Source organism: Pongo abelii, chromosome 9 (genome assembly GCF_028885655.2).
Source record: "Pongo abelii isolate AG06213 chromosome 9, NHGRI_mPonAbe1-v2.0_pri, whole genome shotgun sequence".
NCBI lineage: Eukaryota > Metazoa > Chordata > Mammalia > Primates > Hominidae > Pongo > Pongo abelii.
In genome coordinates this window covers 27,861,818-27,885,304 of record NC_071994.2, presented here as the reverse complement: position 1 = coordinate 27,885,304, position 23,487 = coordinate 27,861,818, and positions in this window count along the sequence as shown.

The following is a 23,487-nucleotide window of genomic DNA, read 5'->3' as shown; positions in this document are numbered from 1 at the left end:
CTGATGTCCAGTGATGGTGAGCTTTTTTTCATGTGTTTTTTGGCTGCATAAATGTCTTCTTTTGAGTAGTGTCTGTTCATATCCTTCGCCCACTTTTTGATGGGGTTGTTTTTTTTTCTTGTAAATTTGTTTGAGTTCATTGTAGATTCTGGATATTAGCCCTTTCTCAGATGAGTAGGTTGTGAAAATTTTCTCTCATTCTGTAGGTTGCCTGTTCACTCTGATGGTAGTTTCTTTTGCTGTGCAGAAGCTCTTTAGTTTAATTAGATCCCATTTGTCAATTTTGGCTTTTGTTGCCATTGCTTTTGGTATTTTAGACATGAAGTCCTTGCCTATGCCTATGTCCTGAATGGTAATGCCTAGGTTTTCTTCTAGGGTTTTTATGGTTTTAGGTCTCATGTTTAAGTCTTTAAACCATCTTGAATTGATTTTTGTATAAGGTGTAAGGAAGGGATCCAGTTTCAGCTTTCTAAATATGGCTAGCCAGTTTTCCCAGCACCATTTATTAAACAGGGAATCCTTTCCCCATTGCTTGTTTTTCTCAGGTTTGTCAAAGATCAGATAGTTGTAGATATGCGGCGTTATTTCTGAAGTCTCTGTTCTGTTCCATTGATCTATATCTCTGTTTTGGAACTAGTACCATGCTGTTTTGGTTACTGTAGCCTTGTAGTATAGTCTGAAGTCAGGTAGTGTGATGCCTCCAGCTTTGTTCTTTTGGCTTAGGATCAATATTGTGAAAATGGCCATACTGCCCAAGGTAATTTATAGATTCAATGCCATCCCCATCAAGCTACCAATGACTTTCTTCACAGAATTGGAAAAAACTACTTTAAAGTTCATATGGAACCAAAAAACAGCCCACATTGCCAAGTTACTCTCCATCTTTATATCAAATGATGACATTAATGTATATTTTGATTAGATTAAAATATAAGACAGACACATCATTAGCTTTCCTTTCTTAATTAAAGTATTGACTATGCCAATCTTTACCTTTATCCATCTGATATGGTTTGACTCTGTATTCCCACCCAAATCTCATGGTGAATTTTAATTCCCAGTGTTGGGGGAAGACGTGGTGGGAGGTGATTGAATCATGGGGGTGGATTTCCCCCTTGCTGTTCTTATGACAGTGAGTGAATTATCAGGAGATCTGATGGTTTAAAAGTGTGTAGTACTTCCTCCTTCACTCTCTGTCTCTCCTGCTCTGCCATAGTAAGATATGCTTTCTTCCACTTTGCCTTCTGCCCTGATTGTAAGTTTCCTGAGGCCTCTCAGCCATGCTTCCTGTATAGCCTGTGGAACTGTGAGTCAATTTTACCTCCTTTCTTCACATATTGCCCAGTATCAGGTAATTCTTTATAACAGTGTGAGAATGGACTAACACAGACTCCTTTCATATCTAAGGATGTATTTCTTCAATCAAAGACTGCTTGCTCAATCTACACTCTTTATCTCATTCCCTCTTTCCTTTTTAAATATTATTGAATTTTTTTTTTTTTTTTTTTTTTTTTGAGACGGAGTCTCGCTCTGTCACCCAGGCTGGAATGCAGTGGCGTGATCTCGGCTCACTGCAAGCTCCACCTCCTGGGTTCATGCCATTCTCCTGCCTCAGCCTCCTGAGTAGCTGGGACTACAGGTGCCTGCCACCATGGCCGGCTAACTTCTTATATTTAGTCGAGATGGGGTTTCACTGTGCTAGCCAGGATGGTCTCGATCTCCTGACCTCGTGATCCACCCGTCTTGGCCTCCCAAGGTGCTGGGATTACAGGCATGAGCCACTGCACTCGGCCAATATTTTTGAATCTTAACTGGTTTTTGTTTGTTTGTTTTGAGTTGTAGTCTTGCTCTGTCACCCAGGCTGGAATGCAGTGGCGCAATCTTGGCTTACTGCAACATCCGCCTCCTGGGTTCAAGAAATTCTCCTGCCTCAGCCTCCCGAGTAGCTGGGACTACAGGCATGTGCCACCATGCCTGGCTAATTTTTTATTATTAGTAGAGATGAGTTTTCTCCATGTTGGTCAGGTTGGTCTTGAACTGCCTACCTCAAGTGATCCACTCACCTTGGCCTCCCAAAATGTTGGGATTACCAGTGTGAGCCACCGTGCACAGTCGAATCTTAAATTTACTAATATCTATTAGCCTCTCTATCCTTTAAAATATTTTAATCGCACAGAAATGTATGTTAATGTCTGTCATTCTAAAAGCAAAACAATGAAAGAAAATCATTATTTGGTAAATACTTGCTTCCCGTTACTATCCAAGTTTTCTACTTTCCTTTAGTGTCAAAGTTTTCAAGAGTTTTATACATACTCTGTACAAAATCCCGTACCCCATTTACTTCTTGACAAGCTGCAGGGAAGCTTATACTCCCACAAATATAATGAAATAGCTCTTCATTTTATCAATGACTTCTAGGTTTTTAAAGTCAGGTAGTAAGGCAGGAATATTGAGTACATCAGCAAGTATGGTGCCAGACCTATCTGATTCTTCTGAATGAATGAAATGAAGTTCTTACTTTCCATACCCTAATGTCATAGATGGCAAGTTTAGTGAGGTGGCAGCTATAGTATTTCAGGATGAATCTGGGCATTTTATCTGGCTGATTTCTTTAGGGATGTTACACAACCAAGCTCAATTCTGTTATCTTCCCAAAGACACTGTAAACTACATAATGTTTTAAAATAAATATATTTTGGCTTAAACTAACTAGAGAAAATTTACTTGTCTTCAACTGAGAGCCCTTAGTATTAGAGTTTTCAAGATATTACACTCTCCTGAGTGCTTTCTTATAACTGTAGTTTTGTTTGGTCTCCTTCCAAATCTCTTTCTTCTCCCTCACCACAACTATAAATGCTAGAACTCCTCATGGTGTTTTTATGATTTTTCTTTTTCCTATAGGAAAACCATTATTTTTGTAGGTTATTTTGGCCTTTAATATGCCCTTATATTCATTCTCCATATGGTCAGAACATTTAAATAAAACTCCTCTGAGCTCCAATTTGATGTAACAGAATACTGTTTCAGAATTTCCCTGAAGCCCTAAATTTAAGAAAAATAACCAATAATTATCTCCATATATCAGAAATATGCTAGAGAATATTCTGCAACCATAAGTTTCATGACATAATGCCAGACTATTTAATAGATACTATACTAACTACTATATGTCTAGCATATATATAGTAATTATTATACTATATTGAATAGATTAAATACTATTAAATAGTATTTAGTAGAATGACTCATTGAAAAAGGAAAGACTCAGTTATGAATTGCAGCCACAAGAGAAGAAGGTCAAAACTTCCCCTCTCTTCCATGTTGAAAATTAAAGAAAAGAAAATGATTTCTCCCTCTTCATAACCAGCATTTGTCAAAAGGAGAGGCTGACATGGCGGTCTGGGCTGTATGTTTGCTGAACTATGACATAATGAGGAATCATTGCCATCATAGTAGTAAGGAGCTCTTGAAAGAGGTGCCTATGGATCCTGTGGAGTTTGGAGATATATGTGAACATAGAATTGGAGACTGCTTCTCTTATAAGCTGTCATTAAGAAAGGAAAAAAAAACATGAGAGCAAGAGAGCAGGGCAAATACAGAGTTCAAAAGTTGGCAAGCTGGCTGTCTACTTTTTGGAGTAATGAAGTTGAATTAATTTTTTGCAAGTCAAGTGGATGGGACAAATTTAAACCATATTTAAAGAAATGTTCACAAGAAAATTGCTGTTGGGGCAAACAATAGAAATTTTTAATAAATAGAAACTTTAGGTTGAATGACCAATAGTAGGAAGTGCAAAGTATGTCACCATCATCAAGAAAATACAGTTTATGAGATCCTGTAGGCCATATCCTCCCATTCCCCTCCAACCCCACAAAAACTTCCCATATCTGTCTTATGGGAAAAAAGAAACAGACCTTGAGTGTCAGCTAGACAGAAGGTACTGATGGTGACATTACAATGGCACAGGTCAATGGGAAACTTATTTTCCTTAATTTTTCTAATTGCCTCTTTCCTTGATTTGATGCTAGAGAATTCTGCAAAAATAGGGTGAAGCAATAAAGGGAGAAAAAAATCACCACATCCTCCTTATCCACTTTGGGTGAAACCTGAGCTTGAGAAGAGGAGACGCTTTGAACGGAAGAGGTAAAGCTTTTTTGACTTGGTGAACTTTTATAATTAATTGATTACTTTTATTTTATTATTAATTAATTCTGAATCAAGTAATTTAATATAAAATATATAATTATAATATAATTAATTTGTATTTAATCATAGTTTATAAGTAGACTTAGTTAATTATAACAAGATATATTAATTATATCAAATATATAACAAGATATATTTTGTTAATTATAGCAAAATATATGTTACTTCAAAAATAACATATATTTTGAAGTATATGATAAGAAATATACATTATACTAACAATAGTATAAACCACTGGCATGACCTAAAGTGCTGAAGGAAAAAAAGTGATCTAAGAACAGTGTATTTGGTTAAAATATTCCTCAAATATGAAGGAGAAATAAACACTTTCTCAGATCAAACAAAAGCTGAGGAATTTTATTAACACCAGACCTGTCTAACAAGAAATGCTAAAGGGAGTCCTTCAATCTGAAAGAAAAGGACATTAATGAGCAATAAGAAATCATCTAAAGGTAAAAAACTCATTGGTACAGTGTACTGTAAGTGTGGCATATAAACTACCCATATCTTAATTAGAAAAACTAAAAGATGAAATTTTAAAAAATAATAGCTACAATAATTTTCAAGATATAGACAGTACAAACAGATATAAACAGAAGCAACAAGAAGTTAAAAAGCAGAGGACAAAGTTAGGGTATAGGGTTTTTATTCGTTTTCTCATTGCTTTGGTTTTGTTTGTTTAAGTAATCAGTATTAAGTTGTCATCAGTTAAAAAAATGGATATGAGATATGATTTGCAAGCCTCATGGTAATCTCAAATCTAAAAACATACAATGAATAGACAGAAAATCAAAAGCTAAAAGTTAATATACCACCAAAGAAAATCACCTTAACTATAATGAAGATAAGAAGGAAGGAAAGAAGAGAAGACCAGAAAACAAATAACAAAATGACAAGAGTAAGTGCTTAATTATCAATAATTACACTGAATTTAAATGGACTAAACTCTCCAATCCAAAAACATAAAGTGGCTGAATGGACAAAAAAGTGAGACCCAACAATCTAGTGTTTACAAGAAACACTACACCTATCAAGACAAATACAGACTGAAAATATGAAGAGATGGAAAAAGATATTGCATAAAAATGGAAAGCAGGGCCTAGCACGGTGGCTAATGCCTGTAATCCCAGCACTTTGGGAGGCTGTGGCAGGTGGATCACAAGGTCAGGAGATCGAGACCATCCTGGCTAACATGGTGAAACCCCGTCTCTCTACTAAAAATACAAAAAATTAGCTGGGCATGGTGGCAGGCGCCTGTGGTTCCAGCTACTCGGGAGGCTGAGGCAGGAGAATGGCATGAACCGGGGAGGCAGAACTTGCAGTGAGCCGAGATCATGCTACTGCACTCCAGCCTGGGTGGCAGAGTGGAACTCCATCACAAAAAAAAAAAAAAAAAAAAGAAAGCAAAAAAATAGCAGGAATAGCTATATGTATATGAGAAAAATACAGAAAAATAGATTGCAAGAAAAAACTATAAAAGGAGACAAAGAAGGTCATTATATAAAAATTAAGGGGTTAATTCAGCAAAAGGATATAACTGTAAATATATATGCACTCAAAACTGGAGCACCCAGATATACAAAGTAAATATTATCAGAGCTAAACAGAAAGATAGACCCCAATGCAATAATAGTTGGAGATTTCAACACCCCATTTTCAGCACTGGACAGATTATCCAGACGTAACAGTAAGAAAGAAACACTGGACTTAATCTGCGCTATAGACCAAATGGACATAATAGATTTTTTTTTTTTTTTTGAGACGGAGTCTTACTCTGTTGCCCAGGCTGGAGTGCAGTGGTGTGATCTTGGCTCACTGCAAGCTCCGCCTCCTGGGTTCACACCATTCTCCTGCCTCAGCCTCCTGAGTAGCTGGGACTACAGGCACCCACCACCACGCCTGGCTAATTTTTGTGTATCTTTAGTAGAGACAGAGTTTCACTGTGTTAGCCAGGATGGTCTCGATCTCCTGACCTCATGATCTGCCTGCCTTGGCCTCCCAAAGTGCTGAGATTACAGGCATGAGCCACTGCACCCAGCCAAGGCATAACCAGTATTTACAGAAAATTTCATCCAATGGTTGCAGAATACACATTCTTCTCCTCAGCAAATGAGTAATTCTTAAAGTTATACCATATGTTAGGTCACAAAAAAGTCTTAAAAATTTTTAAAAATTGAAATAATATCAAGTATCTTCTCTGACAACAATGGACTAAAACTAGAAGTCAATAACAAGAGGAATAGTGGAACCTATACAAACACTTGGAAATTAAACCATATGCTCCTGAATTACTAGTAAGTCAATGAAAAAATTAAGAAGGAAATTGAAATTGAAACAAATGATAATCAAAGCAAAATATACCCAAAATATCCCAGATCCCAGGGGATACAGTGAAAACAGTAGTAAAAGGGAAGTTTATAGTTATAAGCACATACATCCAAAAAGTAGACAAATTTTAAATAAACGACATAAAAATTTATCTTCTGGAACAGCATGAACAAACCGAACCCAAAATTAGCAGATCAAATAATAAATAAATAAAGATCAAAACAGAAGTAAGTAAAATTGAAACAAAGAACGTGACACAAAAGATCAATGGAACAAAAAGTTGTTTTTTTGTAAACAATCAAAACTGACAAACCTTTAGCCTGACCAAATAAGAAAAAAGAGGGAAGATCCAAATAAATAAAATCAGAGATGGAAAAGGAGACATTACACCCAATACTGCAGAAATTAAAAGAATCATCAGAGGTTACTATGAGCAACTATAAACCAATAAATTAGAAAACCTAATAGAGATGGATACATTCCTAGGCATATGCAACCTACCAAGACTGAACCATGAAGATATTCAAAACCTTAACAGACTGGTAAAAAGTAATACAATCTAAGCCATTAAAAAAAAAAGTCTCCCAGGAGAGTAATGTGCAGAACCTGATGGTTTCACTGCTGAATTTTACTGAACATTTAAAGTAAAGAAAAGCTAAAACCCATCCTACTCAAAACTATTCTGAAAAAGAGAGGCATGAAACTTATTCTATGAGGCCAGTATTACTGGTAAAAAAAAAAAAAAAAAAACACACAGATAAAGACACATTAAAAAAAGAAAACTACCAGTCAATATCCCCGATGAACATTGATGTAAAAATCCTCAACAAAATAAAAACAAAACAAATTCAACAATAACTTAAAAAGGTCATTCATCATGACCAAGTAGGACTTATCTCAGGAATGCAAGGATAGTTCAATATCTGTAAATTAATCAGTGTGATACATAATGTCAACAAAATGAAAGACATAAACTATACAATCATTTCAGTTGATGCAGAAAAAGTAGTTGATAAAATTCAAAATCCCTTCATAATTAAAAACCCTCAAAAAGTGGGGAATAGAAAAAACATAACTCGGCATAATGATAGCCATATATGACAGATCCATACCCAGTACCATACTGAATGGGGAAAACTGAAAGCCTTTTCTCTAAGGTCTGGAGTATGACAAGAACACCCATTTTCACCACTGTTATCCAATATAGTACTGGAAGTCCTAGCTAGAGCAATCAGACAAGAGAATAAAATAAAGGACATCTAAAATGTAAAAGATAAAGTCAAATTATCCTTGTTTGCAGATCGCATGATCTCATATCTGGAAAATCCCAAAGACTCCACCAATAAAGAAACTTATGAGAACTGATAAATTCAGTAAAGTTGCAGGATACAAAATAAACATAGAAAAACAATAGCATTTCTATATACCAACAGCAAACAATCTGAAAGAGAAATAAAAAAGTAATCCCACTTTATATTTATGTATCAGTAGATTGAAGAGATCTGCATTCCTATGTTCATTGCAGCACTATTCACCATAGCCAAGATTTGGAAGCAACCTGTGTTCATCAATAGATGAATGGATAAAGAAAATGTGGTACATATGTACAACCTGGTACCATTCAGCTTTAAGAAAGAATTAGATCCTGTCATTTCCAACAATGTGGATAAAACTGAAGGTCATTATGTTAGGAGAAATAAGCCATGCACAGAAAGATAAACTTCTCATGTTTTCATTTATTTGTGGGAGCCAAAAATTAAAACAATTGAAGTCATGGTAACAGAGAGTAGAAAGATGATTACCAAAGTCTGGGAAGGATAGTGGGTTAGGCTGGGGGTGTAAGTAGGGATAGTTAATGGGTACAAAAACATAGTTAGATAAGATCTAGTATTTCATAGTACAACAGGGTGACTGTAGTCAACAATTATTTTATAAAAAGGTATAATTGAAATGTTTGTAACACAGAGAAAGAATAAATGCTTGAAGTGATGAATACCCATTTACTCTGGAGTGATTATTATGCATCATATGCCTGTATCAAAATCTATCACATACCCCATAAATATATGCATCTATTATGTATCAAGAAAAAATTAAAAATTAAATTTTTTGTTAAAAACTAATTGTATAGGCTGGGCGTGGTGGCTCATGCCTGCAATCCCATCACTTTAGGAGGCTGAGGAGGGCAGATCATGAAGTCGGGGGTTTGAGACCAGCCTAACCAACATGGTGAAACCCTGTCTCTACTAAAAATACAAAAATTAGCCGGGCATGGTGGTGCATGCCTGTAATCCCAGCTACTCAGGAGGCTGAGGGAGGAGAATCGTTTGAACCTGGGAGGCGGAGGTTGCAGTGAGCAGAGATCTCACCACCATACTTCAGCCTGGGTGACAGAGCGAGACTCTGTCTCCATAATAATAATAATAATAATTGTATAAAATATATACTTTCAGTATAAAATGTATACACTATTATACTATATATACATAGAATATGTACTATAGGTATAAAATATATGATATATAAATTAAACTTTAAAATTTTATCATTTTATATCTGAAAATGAATGGAATACTCTGGGATTTGCCAAGATGTTCTGAGATCAAGGAGCAGCAAATATTTTTTTAAAAGCACTTGTTTGTAGGCAAGAGTTGGAGACAAATTAGAAGTGTTTACTGATTATAGGGTCAGATTTTCCCATTCTGCAGAACAAATTTTTTTTTTTCTTTGAGACAGAATCTGGCTCTGTCTCCCAGGCTGGAGTGCAGTGGCACAATCTCAGCTCACTGCAAGCTCTGCCTCCCGGGTTCACGCCATTCTCCTGCCTCAGCCTCCTGAGTAACTGGGATTACAGGTGTCCGCCACCATGCCCGGCTAATTTTTTTTTTAGTAGAGACGGGGTTTCACTGTGTTAGCCAGGATGGTCTTGATCTCCTGACCTCATGATCCACCTGCCTCGGCCTCCCAAAGTGCTGGGATTACAGGCTTTAGCCACTTCACCCAGCCATAAATTTTATTAGAAGTATGTATGTATAGGCAAAAGCATAGTATATGTAGGATTTCACATATTTCTTGTTTCTGGCATCACCAGGAGTATTGGAACCTATCTCCCACAGATATGGGTGGGTACTATAATTTAATGCAGGGACTGACTCAGAGTTAATATTAATATTTATTCAATGGAGGCCAGGGGCATTGGTTCATGCCTGTAATCCCAGCATGTTGGGAGGCTGAGGCAGGTGGATCACTTGAGGTCAGGAGGTCAGAAGTTCAAGACAAGGCTGTCCAACATGGTGAAACTCTTGTGTCTACTAAAAACACAAAAATTAGCTGGGTGTGGTGGTTCATGCCTGTTATCCCAGCTACTCAGGAGGCTGAGGCATGAGAATTTCTTGAACCTCGGAGGTGGAGGTTGCAGTGAGCCAAGATCACGCCACTGCACTCCAGCCTGGGCAGTGGGAGTGAAAAAAAAATTCAGTGGCTGTTTAAGGGAAAAAAAAGTGTCAAGAAGTATTTTTCTGTAATTTCTCCCTAATTATTTCATTTTTCATTCATATAAGTTTATGGGGTACAAGTGCAGTTGTGTTACATGCATAGTGGTCAAGTCAGAGTTTTGCCGGTATCCCTCACCTGAATACTGTACATTGTATCCATTAAGTAATTTCTCCCCATCCCTCCTTACCACCCCTGCACCCTTCCAAGCCTAACTGTCTATCATTCCATACACTCTTTCCATGTGTACACATTATTTACCTCCCACTTATAAGTAAGAACCTGTGCCACTTGTCTTCCTATGTCTGGCATGTTTTGCTTAAGACAGTTGCCTCCAGTTTCATCCAAGTTGCTGCATGTAACATGACTTTACTCGTTTTTATTGCTGAATAGTATTTCATTTTGTATATATACCATTTTTTGTAATCTAATCATTTTTTGATAAACATTAGGTTAATTCTATCCATTTAGCAATGCAGTATACACTTTTATATGAGATACATATCAACTTAACATTTTGTATAGCGAATTCCCAACTAATGCCCTATTGTCAACCAAACTGATTCTTAAATATCAACTTCTGGAATGTCTTTAAGGGCCACTGTTATGTAAACGTGACATGTTCTAATGGCACTATTGCAAATGTAGCAATAACTACATTACTTCTATAGTGTAAATCCTGAAATAGTTAAGTAAGTGAAAGGTCCAGGCAGACGTTTCTGTTAAGAACTGTCAAGATTTATAGATTATAACTGTAGAGGCAACTTTTTCATAGCCTTGACATAGCTTTGACATAAACTTTGTCATTATGAGCTTTGGAAGCTTTTGATACAGTCCATTCTTCATGTTAACAATTGGAAGAGAAGAGTGAAAACATCATCTTCCTAGAATTCATCAGATATCATTTAGAATCATTCTACTAAAGACTAGCATGAGAATTCTCTTACTGTGGGAGATTGATGATTGCCATAAATTGTTGATATTTGTCCCTTTGAGAGTTGGGGCCTAACTCTCTACCCCTTGGTCTCTGTAAAGCTTTCTTCTGTTTTCACAAACAGATAAGTTACACAGTAACATTGCACCAGTTTTCAAGTATGAGCCATAAAGGTTTGACAGCTTCCGCTTTCTGTTTTTTGGAACACTTGCTCTTAGAAGCCAGTCACCTGGTAAGAAAACAACTGCTCTGGGACCTCTGGACTGTGAGAAGAGACAATCAGGCCATGTAGATTCTCTGGAGGATAAGATGTCTTCTGGAGAACTGGAGAGGCAAAGGAAGCTAAATATTCAGATGTGGCGAAGAAGCCACTTTCAATATAGATTCTCTATTTCTTTTTTTTTTTTTTCTTGAGATGGAGTCTCGCTCTGTCCCCCAGGCTGGAGTGCAAGTGGCAAGATCTCGGCTCACTGCAAGATCAGCCTCCCGGATTCACGTCATTCTCCTGCCTCAGCCTCCCAAGTAGCTGGGACTACAGGCATCTGCCACCACGCCTGGCTAATTTTTTGTATTTTTAGTAGAGACGGGGTTTCACCTTGTTAGCCAGGATGGTCTTGATCTCCTGACTTCGTGATCCGCCTGCCTTGGCCTCCCGAAGTGCTGGGATTACAGGTGTGGGCCACCGTGCCCGGCCATAGATTCTCTATTTCAAATCACTCTAGTTGACACTGCTTAAGTCAAACTGCCTTAGATGAGTTCTGCAATTCTTTACCATCAAAATTATGAAGAAAAATCAAAGTGATTGTTTTAAGCCACTAAGAATTGAGGTAGTTTCTTACTATGCAATGGATAACAAAATAATTATAAAACAACCTAAACATAACTTCAGAGAGTGACAAATTTTCTCACTCTCAGATTTATTTTGTCCTATAGCTATCTTCTTATTTATTTATTTATTTGTTTGTTTTTAGTGAGCTATATTTAAAACCTCATGACTTAGAGACAGACCTGTGCTTTCAGATGACTGTTAAAATTGCTAGAACCACAAGGGCATAGCTAGACAGCAGTGTTCACGTCACCTTAGCTCTTTAACAAGGAAGTGGCTTTTTTTATTTTGCAATAGAAAGGAATAACAATCAGTGGTGGGTTTAAAGTTGCAAATTAATAGACGATTATAAAACACTTAGCTGTGAAGGCAGAGCATACTTGGGTAATAATTTGACATAAATATTTTCCGTTAAGAATCTCGGCCAGGAGCGGTGGCTCTTGCCTGTAATCCCAGTACTTTGGGAGGCGGAGGTGGGTGGATCACGAGGTCAGGAGATCGAGACCATCCTGGCTAACACGGTGAAACCCCATCTCTACTAAAAATACAAAAAATTAGCCAGATGTGGTGGCGGGCGCCTGTAGTCCTAGCTACTCGGGAGGCTGAGGCAGGAGAATGGCATGAACCCAGGAGGCAGAGGTTGCAGTGAGCCGAGATCAGGCCACTGTACTCCAGCCTGGGCGACAGAGTGAGACTCCATCTCAAGAAAAAAAAAAAAATCTCCACAGAGCACTGCCGTGGTACCTATCACCCACAGTATCTTGGTGCTTGGCTGGGTTCAGTGGCTCACACCTATAATCCCAGCATTTTGGGAGGCTGAGGTGGAGGATTTCTTGAGGCTAAAGTTAAAGACCAGCCTTGACAATATAGTGAGATCTCATGCCTACAAAATATAAAAAAAATGGCTGGGTGTGGTGGCACATGCCTGTATTCTCAGCTACTCAGGAGGCTAGCTATCTTCTTAAATACTCCAGTTGTGAATAATTGGTCTGCAGATATTTTAATTGTAAATGCTTCCTTTTCTATAAAATGATGATTATTTACGTTGCTAATGCAAATTAAGCAGTTGCTTATAAAATGAAGATAAAGAGAATGACTATTTCAGAGTGTTTTATGATTTTTAGATGTGAAAAAGGAAGATGTGATAAATAGACTCACATTGTATTTGGATGTGAATTTTAAACAAAGCTAATTTTATACATAACAGTTGTTCCAGAGAGATTCTATTTACAGAGTTTATGTGGTTAGCAAGAAACTCTCTCTGCTTTATAAGCTTACCCAATGAAAAGATGCAGTTACAGTCATACTTAACCAACTATTATTATCAGTAATACATACTGCATTATATTTGTAAAATAAATAAAAACCCTTCCTTTTGAATTTTAATTTTAAGAAGGGTTAAGTGGATAGTCATTACTAAGTGAGGACTGCTAGAAATCAATAAATTTGAATTTCCAAATGTGTATGTCAATTAAAACCTTAGCAAGAACAGAGAAAACCTTTGAAATGAGGTAGGATTGTTAGTAAAATTGCTTTGCTCGGTGTTCTGCTGTGTCCTATTTACTTGAGATAAGCCTTCCAGGATGCAAGTTAAGAATAGAGATGGGTTGCCTGGATGCAAAGGAGAATAAGAAAAAACAGCAACAACATCTAAAATATAAGACTGCTGATATTACAGTAAGTTTGTGTATAGCAGTGGTTTGAAAAGAGAGAGAAGAATCTGTAAGTTAGGCTTTCTCTGAGTATTTGGAATACTCTTCAGACTTTATATTATCTTCTGGAAGGATATTGCATAGATTAGATCATAGCCATATCATTCACATCCATCCCTTTGAGGGAAAAAAGTGTTCTATCATCACAGAAGTGTGATTGTGGGGAGAAGAATCTTTAATGGATGAAAGCAGATTACTTTTAGATTTTTGATTTGTCCATGAAGAACTCTAATAAGGGCACTGGTGCTGCAAAGTTGAGATTCTCACATAAGTCACTTCAATACCATCCTCACTTACCCTGGGAATGGCTGTAACATTACTCAATAAATCATTTTCTGCTAAGAAGCAAAACACTTAGAAGGCTATTACAGTAGCTTCAGGTATTCAGTGGCAAGGAAAAGATCAACAAGACTATGTAAACTGTATATATAAAAAATGATTTATACCCCAAACCCCTCCAAATTCCAAACTTTACACATTGTGAGATACAGTTAGTGTTTTTTGTTTGTTTGTTTAACTGAAAATAGGAGCATAGCTATTCACTAGGAGGTGCCAGGTCTGCAGTTTCAAAAACTCACCAAAGACAGGACACAGCATTTTTAATGTCAAGGGGGATTTAGGGGAGATTTTTGATGAGAGAGGAGACAGCCTACTCAAGGTCTCTTTGTGGGAGACAACCTTAGTAAATAGCAATGAAGAAGCACCACCTCTCAACGGATATTAGGTCACTGATCTGGCATGAATCACTCAACCAAGGTTTCCAAAGTCCCTGCTACCCTGGGGTTGTAGGAATTCATGGTGAATAGGAAATGAAATAAGGTTCATGTCTGTTTCTTCCTGTAATGCCTTATAGACATTTTTTCCAGTAGTTTTAAGCAATATTTGCTGGGAGCTATGCAAGCAAAGCAGAAACTGCTGCTGCTCATATAATTGTTTTCTTCATGAATAAAGACATTTTCTTTCCTGAGGTTGTCAATTCTATATCTTTCAAAAGCACAGTAATGACATAGAGAATAATAAAATAGTTTTTCATGATGCAGAAAATGAAAAGAAAATAACAACTAATAAAATGGGGAAACAGCAGTGTTTCATTACATTTCTTACTTTTGTATGAGTCTTTCAAGTTTTACACGTGGTATCACTTAATTCAATTAAATAACTTAGCCAAGCTGAGATACAGCCTCTAGCATTTTAACATTTACCCACCAATCAGATTCAGAACATCAAGATTAGCCCCAGATTGTTGTCAATCTTGGGTACGTGGAGAGATTGATCATTTTTGGGTACACAAAAATCCCATGGAGTCTCTAGTAAAGCTTACAGTTTAGGTGTGTTAAAAGTATATCGGGTCAGCTTTATACACCATTTGGCTTAACAGAGTCTAAAGATGGGGGTGGGAGGTGGGGAGAACAGATGTTTCATAATAAGAGGTGGCCAACCTCTCAGAAGTCTTGTCCTTTCAATTTATCCTAGATTTAAAGAGCGTAAGTCATGCTACATGAGTTCATTGGTTTCATCTCTGAAACCTTAGCATGAATATCTTTTAATAAATATTTATCTAGCACATTTGAGCAATTACAGTTAACAACCAGGGAAAAGAAAATTTGCCAAATAATAGAAAATTAGGTTGGATAACTTATAACAAATTATAATTTGACTGTTCCTAATATAGGAATTTCTAATAGAATGATGTTGTCTTTTTCATTTACACTCCACCAAATTCCTTTTACTCATGAGTCAGTGGTCTAGCACCTCCATATTTCACTTTTTACATGGGATGCAATAACCTCAATAAAATGACCATATTTTTAGTCTACTTAAATAAAGTCAAGTTTAGATAAATGAAGTAAAGATAACAAATCCTAATATATCCCCAAAGAGGGATTACATTAGTTCTAGTATTTAAAAAGCAGATTAGTGGGGTTCTGAATTCAACTCATGTCTCAGATTAAACTAATGTCTAAATTCAGTTGGTGACTCAGATTTAACAAGTTAATATATTTAATTGTCAAACGATTGTGGATCTTTTATAGGAGACATGAGAATATTGTCATGGTGATGGTTATTTTATAGAACAACGAAAGCTTGGAAAATAGGAATTTTGGCTACTTTCCCAAAGTACTCCAAAATAGGATGAAAAAGCCGTAGGTGGTTTCACTTCTTTAACAACTACAGGATTTCCCTTTAAAGGATTTTCACCTTCAAAAATAGAACTAAATGCCTAATCTCTGAATATAAATAGGACGCAGCTTGATATCACAAGTCAATTCTAATTTTACACAAAAACATAGTGGGATATAACACAAAACAGATGATGTTAGGAATGAAGGGCTGATACAACTATAAATATAATATTTATATCATAAAATTAGTGAGAATTGATTATAAGTGGACTATCCTAAATAGCTTTCAAGGATCTTGATCATAAGTGATGTAATCTCCTGGTTTTGTAGGGATATGCTCCTTAGCTAGAAGTGAGTGATTAGAACATCTACTAGAACATTCTCTGCATTAACACCTCTCATGGTTCCCATTTTTCTCTGGTACACAATCGCATCTTCTGAAAAATGGCAGAAAACAATTTGCTTCATAGAAACAGGCATGGCCAGGTTGTTTGACTCCTTTAAAAATATAGAGTGAGGGATTCCATCATCCTACAATAAAAAACGTAAGACAGGTCCTGTCATGCATAAATCCAGCTGGCAGAAGTTTACTTTCTAGTTTGCCTGCGTGGATTGATTTTGCACAAAGTTTGCTATAATTCCAAGTGGTAATAGCTACTCTGGAGGTGAAGAGGAAGAGAAGTCCAAGATTAGTTCCTGGAAGAAAAAAAGACTGAAGAGATAATAGGCTTCTGAACACCACACAAATCAACAGAATGGAAAAGGGCCCAAGGGGAGAGTTACCTCCATGCAATTGTTTGCAGAGTGATTATCAAGCCCTGGCATCTGGAGCTTAGAATGATTACTGAATTTCTTGGAATTCAACATAGAGCTGAACTGAAGTTTGCAGGTTGATTTACTGAGGAAGTTCCCTGAAATCCTTACCAACTTAAGTTTTGGGAGCTTCAGACAAAACTCCTTGTCCCTTCTCTTACCTCCTTATTTAGAGTTTTCTTTCAGTTCCTCACTTTTCAATGCAATATGTAGATGCCTCAATGTCCTGGAAAAATTACTTCTTTTTTTTTATTATTATACTTTAAGTTCTGAGATACATATGCAGAACGTGCATGTTTGTTATGTAGGTATAGATGTGCCATAGTGGTTTGCTGCACCCATCAACCAGTCATCTACATTAGGTATTTCTCCTAATGCTATCTCTCCTCTTGTCCCCTACCCCCCAACAGGACCCAGTATGTGATGTTTCTCTCCCTGTGTCCATGTATTCTCATTGTTCAACGCCCACTTATGAGTGAAAACATGCAGTGTTTGGTTTTTCTTTTCCTGTGTTAGTTTGCTGAGAATGATGGTTTCTAGCTTCATCCATGTCCCTGCAAAAGACATGAACTCATCCTTTTTTTATGGCTGCATAGTATTCCAGGGTGCATATATGCCACATTTTCTTTATCCAGTCTATCATTGATGAGCATTTGGGTTGGTTCCAAGTCTTTGCTATGGGAAATAGTGTTGCAATAAACATACATGCATGTGTCTTTATATTAGAATGATTTATAGTCTTTGGGTATATACCCAGTAATGAGATTCATGGGTCAAATGGCATTTCTGGTTCCAGATCCTTGAGGAACCACCACACTGTCTCCCACAATGGTTGAATTAACTTACACTCCCACCAACGGTGTAAAAGCATTCCTATTTCTCCACATCCTCTCCAGCATCTGTTGTTTCCTGACTTTTTAATGATTGCCATTCTAACTGGTGTGAGATGGGATCTCATTGTGGTTTTGCTTTGCATTTCTCTAACGACCAGTAATTATGTGCTTTTTTTCATATGCTTATTGGCTGCATAAATTTCTTCTTTTGAGAAGTGTCTGAACAGACACTTTTTGATGGGGTTGTTTGTTTTTTTCTTGTAAATTTGTCTAAGTTCTTTAAAGATTCTGAATTCTGGATATTAGCCCTTTGTCAGATGGATAGATTGCAAAAATTTTCTCCCATTCTGTAGGTTGCCTGTTCACTCCAATGATAGTTTCTTTTACTGTGCAGAAGCTTTTAAGTTTAATTAGATCCCATTTGTCAATTTTGGCTTTTGTTGCCATTGCTTTTGGTGTTTTAGTCATGAAGTTTTTGCCCATGCCTATGTCCTGAATGGTATTGCCTAGGTTTTCTTCTAGGGTTTTTATGGTTTTAGGTCTTACGTTTAAGTCTTTAATCCATCTTGAGTTAATTTTTGCATAAGGTGTAAGGAAGGGGTCCAGTTTCAGCTTTCTGCATATGGCTAGCCAGTTTTCCCACACCATTTATTAAGTAGGGAATCCTTTCCCCATTGCTTGTTTTTGTCAGGTTTGTCAAAGATCAGATGGTTGTAGGATGATGGTTGGTGTTATTTCTGAGGCCTCTGTTCTGTTCCATTGGTCTATATCTTTGTTTTGGTACCAGTACCATGCTGTTTTGGTTACTGTAGCCTCATAGTATAGTTTGAAGTCAGGTAGTGTGATGCCTCCAGCTTTGTTCTTTTTGCTTAGGATTGTCTTGGCTATATGTGCTCTTTTTTTTTTCAGTTTTTTGGGTTTTTTATTTCTATTTCTTATTTTTATTTTTATTTTTATTTTTTTTCCTTTTTTAATTATACTTTGAGTTCTAGGGTACATGTGCACAACATGCAGGTTTGTTACATATGTATACATGTGCCATGTTGGTGTGCTGTACCCATGAACTCATCATTTACATTAGGTATATCTCCTAATGCTTTCCCTCCCCGTTTCTCCTACCCCACAACAGGCCCCGGTGTGTGATGTTCCCCTTCCTGTATCCAAGTGTTGTCATTGTTCAATTCCCACCTATGAGTACAATAGCAAAGACTTGGAACCAACCCAAATGTCCATGAATGATAGACTGGATTCAGAAAATGTGACACATATACACCATGGAATACTATGCAGCCATAAAAAAGGATGAGTTCATGTCTTTTGTAGGGACATGGATGAAGCTGGAAACCATCATTCTCAGCAAACTATCACAAGAATACGTGCTCTTTTTAGGTTCCAGATGAAATTTAAAGTAATTTAGTTTTAATTCTGTAAAGAAAGTCAATAGCAGCTTGATGGGCATAGCATTGAATCTATAAATTACTTTGGGCCATATGGTCATTTTCACGATATCGATTCTTCCTATCCACGAGAATGGAATGTTTTCCTATTTGTTTGTGTTTTCTCTTATTTCCTTGAGCAGTGGTTTGTAATTCTCTTTGAAGAGGTCCTTCACATCCCTTGTTAGTTGTATTCCTAAGTATTTTATTTTCTTTGTAGCAATTGTGAATGGGAGTTCACTCATGATTTGGCTCTCTGTTTGTCTATTATTGTTGTATAGGAATACTCATGATTTTTGCACATTGATTTTATATCCTGAGACTTTGCTGAAGTTGCTTATCAGCTTATAAGATGATTTTGGGCTGAGGCAATGGGATTTTCTAAATATGCCATGATGTCATCTGCAAATAGAAACAATTTGACTTCCTCTCTTCCTATTTGAATACTTTTATTTCTTTCCCTTGCCTGATTGCCATGGCCAAAACTTCCAATACTATATTGAATAGGAGTGGTGAGAGAGAGCATCCTTGTCATGTGCCAGTTTTCAAAGGGAATGCATCCACCTTTTGCCCATTCATTATGATATTGGCTATGGGTTTGTCATAAATAGCTCTTATTATTTTGAGATATGTTCCATTAATATCTAGTTTATTGAGAGTTTATAGCATGAAGCAGTGTTGAATTTTATCAAAGGCCTTTTCTGCATCTATTCAGATAATCATTTGGTTTTTGTCAATGGTTCTGTTTATGTGATGGATTATGTTTATTGATTTGCATATGTTGAACCAGCCTTGCATCCCAGGGATGAAACCAGCTTGATCATGGTGGATAAGCTTTTTGATGTGCTGCTGGATTTGATTTGCCAGTATTTTATTGAGGATTTTTGCATAGATGTTCATCAGGGATGTTGGCTTGAAGTTTTCTTTTTTCTTTTTTTTTTTGAGACAGAGTCTCACTCTGTTGCCCAGGCTGGAGTGTAGTGGTGTGATCTCGTCTCACTGCAAGCTCCGCCTCCCAGGTTCACACCATTCTCCTGCCTCAGCCTCCCAAGTAGCTGGGACTACAGGCGCCCACCACCATCCCCAGCTTTTTTTCTTTTTTGTATTTTTAGTAGAGACGGGGTTTCACTGTGTTAGCCAGCATGGTCTTGATCTCCTGACCTAGTGATCTGCCCACCTTGGCCTACCAAAGTGCTGGAATTACAGGCATGAGCCACCATGCCCAGTCAAAGTTTTCTTTTTTTTGTTGTGTCTCTGCCAGATTTTGGTATCAGGATGATGCTGGCCTCATAAAGTGAGTTAGGGAGGAGTCATTCTTTTTCTATTGTTTGGAATAGTTTCAGAAGGAGTGGTAACAGCTCCTCTTTGTACCTCCTGTAGAATTTGGCTGTGAATCCATCTGATCTTGGGCATTTTTTGGTTGGTAGGCTATTAATTACTGTCTCAATTTCAGAACTTGTTATTGTTCTATTCAGGGATTTGCCTTCTCCCTGGTTTAGTCTTGGGAGGGTGTATGTGTCCAGGAATTTATCCATTTCTTCCAGATTTTCCAGTTTATTTGTGTAGTGGTGTTCATAGTATTCTCTGATGGTAGTTTGTATTTTTGTGGGCTTGGCGGAGATATCCCCTTTATCATTTCATTTTTTATTGTGTCTATTTGAATCTTCTCTCTTTTCTTCTTTATTAGTCTGGCTAGCAGTCTAGCTATTTTGTTAATCTTTCCAAAAAACCAGCTCATGGATTCATTGATTTTTTTTTTTGAAGAGTTTTTCATGTCTCTATCTCCTTCAGTTCTACTCTGGTCTTAGTTATTTCTTGCCTTCTGCTAGCTTTTGAATTTGTTTGCTCTTGCTTCTCTAGTTATTTTAATTGTGATGTTGGGGTGCCTATTTTAGATCTTTCTCACTTTCTCCTGTGGGCATTCGGTGCTCTAAATATCTGTATAGACCATCAAAACTATGAAGAAACTGCATCAACTAATGGACAAAATAACCGGCTAGCATCATAATGACAGGATCAAATTCACACTTAACAATATTAACCTTAAACGTAAACCGGCAGGCTAAAGGCCTCAATTAAGACACAGACTGGCAAATTGGATAAAGAGTCAAGACCCATCTGTGTGCTGTATTCAGGAGACCCATCTCACATGCAAAGATACACATAGGCTCAAAATAAAGGGATAGAGGAATATTTACCAAGCAAATGGAAAGAAAAAAAAAAAAAAAAGCAAGGGTTATAATTTCTAGCCCCTGATAAACCAAACTCTAAAACAACAAAGATCAAAAAAGACAAAGAAGGACATTACATAATGCTAAAGGGATCAATGCAACAGGAAGAGCTAACTATCCTAAATATATATGCACCCAATACAAGAGCACCCAGCTTCATAAAGCAAGTTCTTTGAGACCTACAAGGAGATTTAGACTCCCACCCAATAATAGTGGGAGACTTTAACACCCACTGTCAATATAAGACAGATCAACGAGACAGAAAATTAACAAGGATATTCAGGACTTGAACTCAGCTCTGAACCAAGCAGACCTAATAGACATCCACAGAACTCTCCACCCCAAATCAACAGAATATACATTCTTCTTAGCATCACATCACACTTATTCTAAAGTTGACCACATAATTGAAAATAAAACACTTCTCAGAAAATGCCAAAAAGAAATGGAAATCATAACGAAGAGTCTCTCAGATCACAGTACAATCAAATTAGAACTCAGGATTAAGAAACTCACTCAAAACCACATAACTACATGGAAACTGAACTGATCCTGAATGACAACTGGGTAAACAACAATATTAAGGCAGAAATAAATAAGTTCTTTGAAACCAATGAGAACAAAGACACAATGTACCAGAATCTCTGGGACACAGCTAAAGCAGTGTTTAGAGGGAGAAATTACTCCTTGAATAGTTTAAGATCTCTTTGTGGTTCCTAGAGATAGTAGAAGATTTTTGTTTGTTTGTGTTTTGAGACAGAGTCTTGCTCTGTCACCCAGGCTAGAGTGCAGTGGCACCATCTCGGCTCACTACAACATTCGCCTCCTGGGTTCAAGTGATTCTCCTGTCTCAGTCTCCCTAGTAGTGAGGATTACAGGCATATGCCACCACGCCAGGCTAATTTTTGTATTTTTAGTAGAGAGGGGGTTTCACCATGTTGGCCAGGCTGGTCTTGAACTCCTGACCTCAGGTGATCCACCCACCTCAACCTCCCAAAGTGCTGGGATTTCAGGCGTGAGCCACTCCACCCAGCTGGAAAAACTTTGGAAGAAGACATAATTTCAGATCCAGAGGACTATTTTTGAAGACCACCAGTCACGATTAATCCTGGGAGTTCTCTTTGGATTGCCTTATAAGGAGATAGTTGGGAAATATGGCTTTCTCTCTTCCAGCAGGAGAGTCTAAAACTTCCCACATTACCTAAGGCTTTCCTTTTTCTTCAATAAGAGGAGGCACATTCAAACTCAATGTCCCATTTGTTCAGGGACCTTCAAGTTCTTCAGATGTTACACCTCTGGTTGCTGTATTCAATCCTGTAAACCTCTGGAAGCAAATATCAGGTTGCCTGGCTACTGGACTCAAACCATGTCTGTGACTCCCAAACTCTTGCATGATGTGTCTCACTCTTAGTCTACAAAAAGCAGAGAAAGTGAGAGGTAGAGCAACATCTTCTACTGGGGTCCATCTAGATGATAGATTCAGCAAGCCTAAGCATGCCTTTTCATGGAATGCCAAGAAAAGAGGAACCCCTATATCCTTTTAGGTCTTTCTGACTCTGAGCCCAGAGTATACTAAGTAATGGCCTGAGTATCAAATTTAAAAAGATACTCACTAGTTCAAATTCTGAGAGTCTGCCTTAGTTTCTTTTAAAAGGATTCATAAAACAGAAGAATGAAAGGATTATAATACAAACGCCAAACCACATAAAACTATTCAAAATTAGGAGGCCTATTTGACCCAATAATTCCTCTTCTGAAATTGACCTTATTAGGAAGAAATAGATTTATGTAAGAGAAAAAGAGGGAGGCTGACTACAATTTTCACAAAATACAAACTGGAAAAAAGATCACTTTTTAAAAATAAAAATGAATTAGAAATATCTAATTCATATCATTATTTTGGCTTCAGCCATATAACAAACACCTCTGATTACTGAAGATAAAGGGCTGGGTAATTATGATAATAGAAGAAAGAATATCTGGCCGGGTACAGTGGCTCACGCCTGTAATCCCAGCACTTTGGGAGGCCGAGGTGGGCAGATCACGAGGTCAGGAGATCGAGACCATCCTGGCTAACATGGTGAAACCCCATCTCTACTAAAAATACAAAAAATTAGCCGGGCATGGTGGCGGGTGCCTGTAGTCCCATCTACTCGGGAGGCTGAGGAATGGCGTGAACCTGGGAGGCGGAGCTTGCAGTGAGCTGAGATCGCACCACTGCACTCCAGCCTGGGTGACAGAGCGAGACTCCATCTCAAAAAAAAAAAAAAAAAAAGAATATCTGATATATATATGTGTGTGTGTGTATGTATATGTTTGTATTTATATGTGTATATATATGTAAATACACATGTATAACATTATATTAATGAAAAGCAAAATACAAATTTATGTACCTACTACTACATATTTTATGAAATATCTATTTAATGAAAGTGTAAAAAAGTGTAAATACTCCAAAGTGTTAACAATGGCATTTCTGAAATTGTTATATATAACTCTTTTTTATTTTTATTTTCTTAAAAAGACATAGTCTTGCTCTGTCACTTAGGC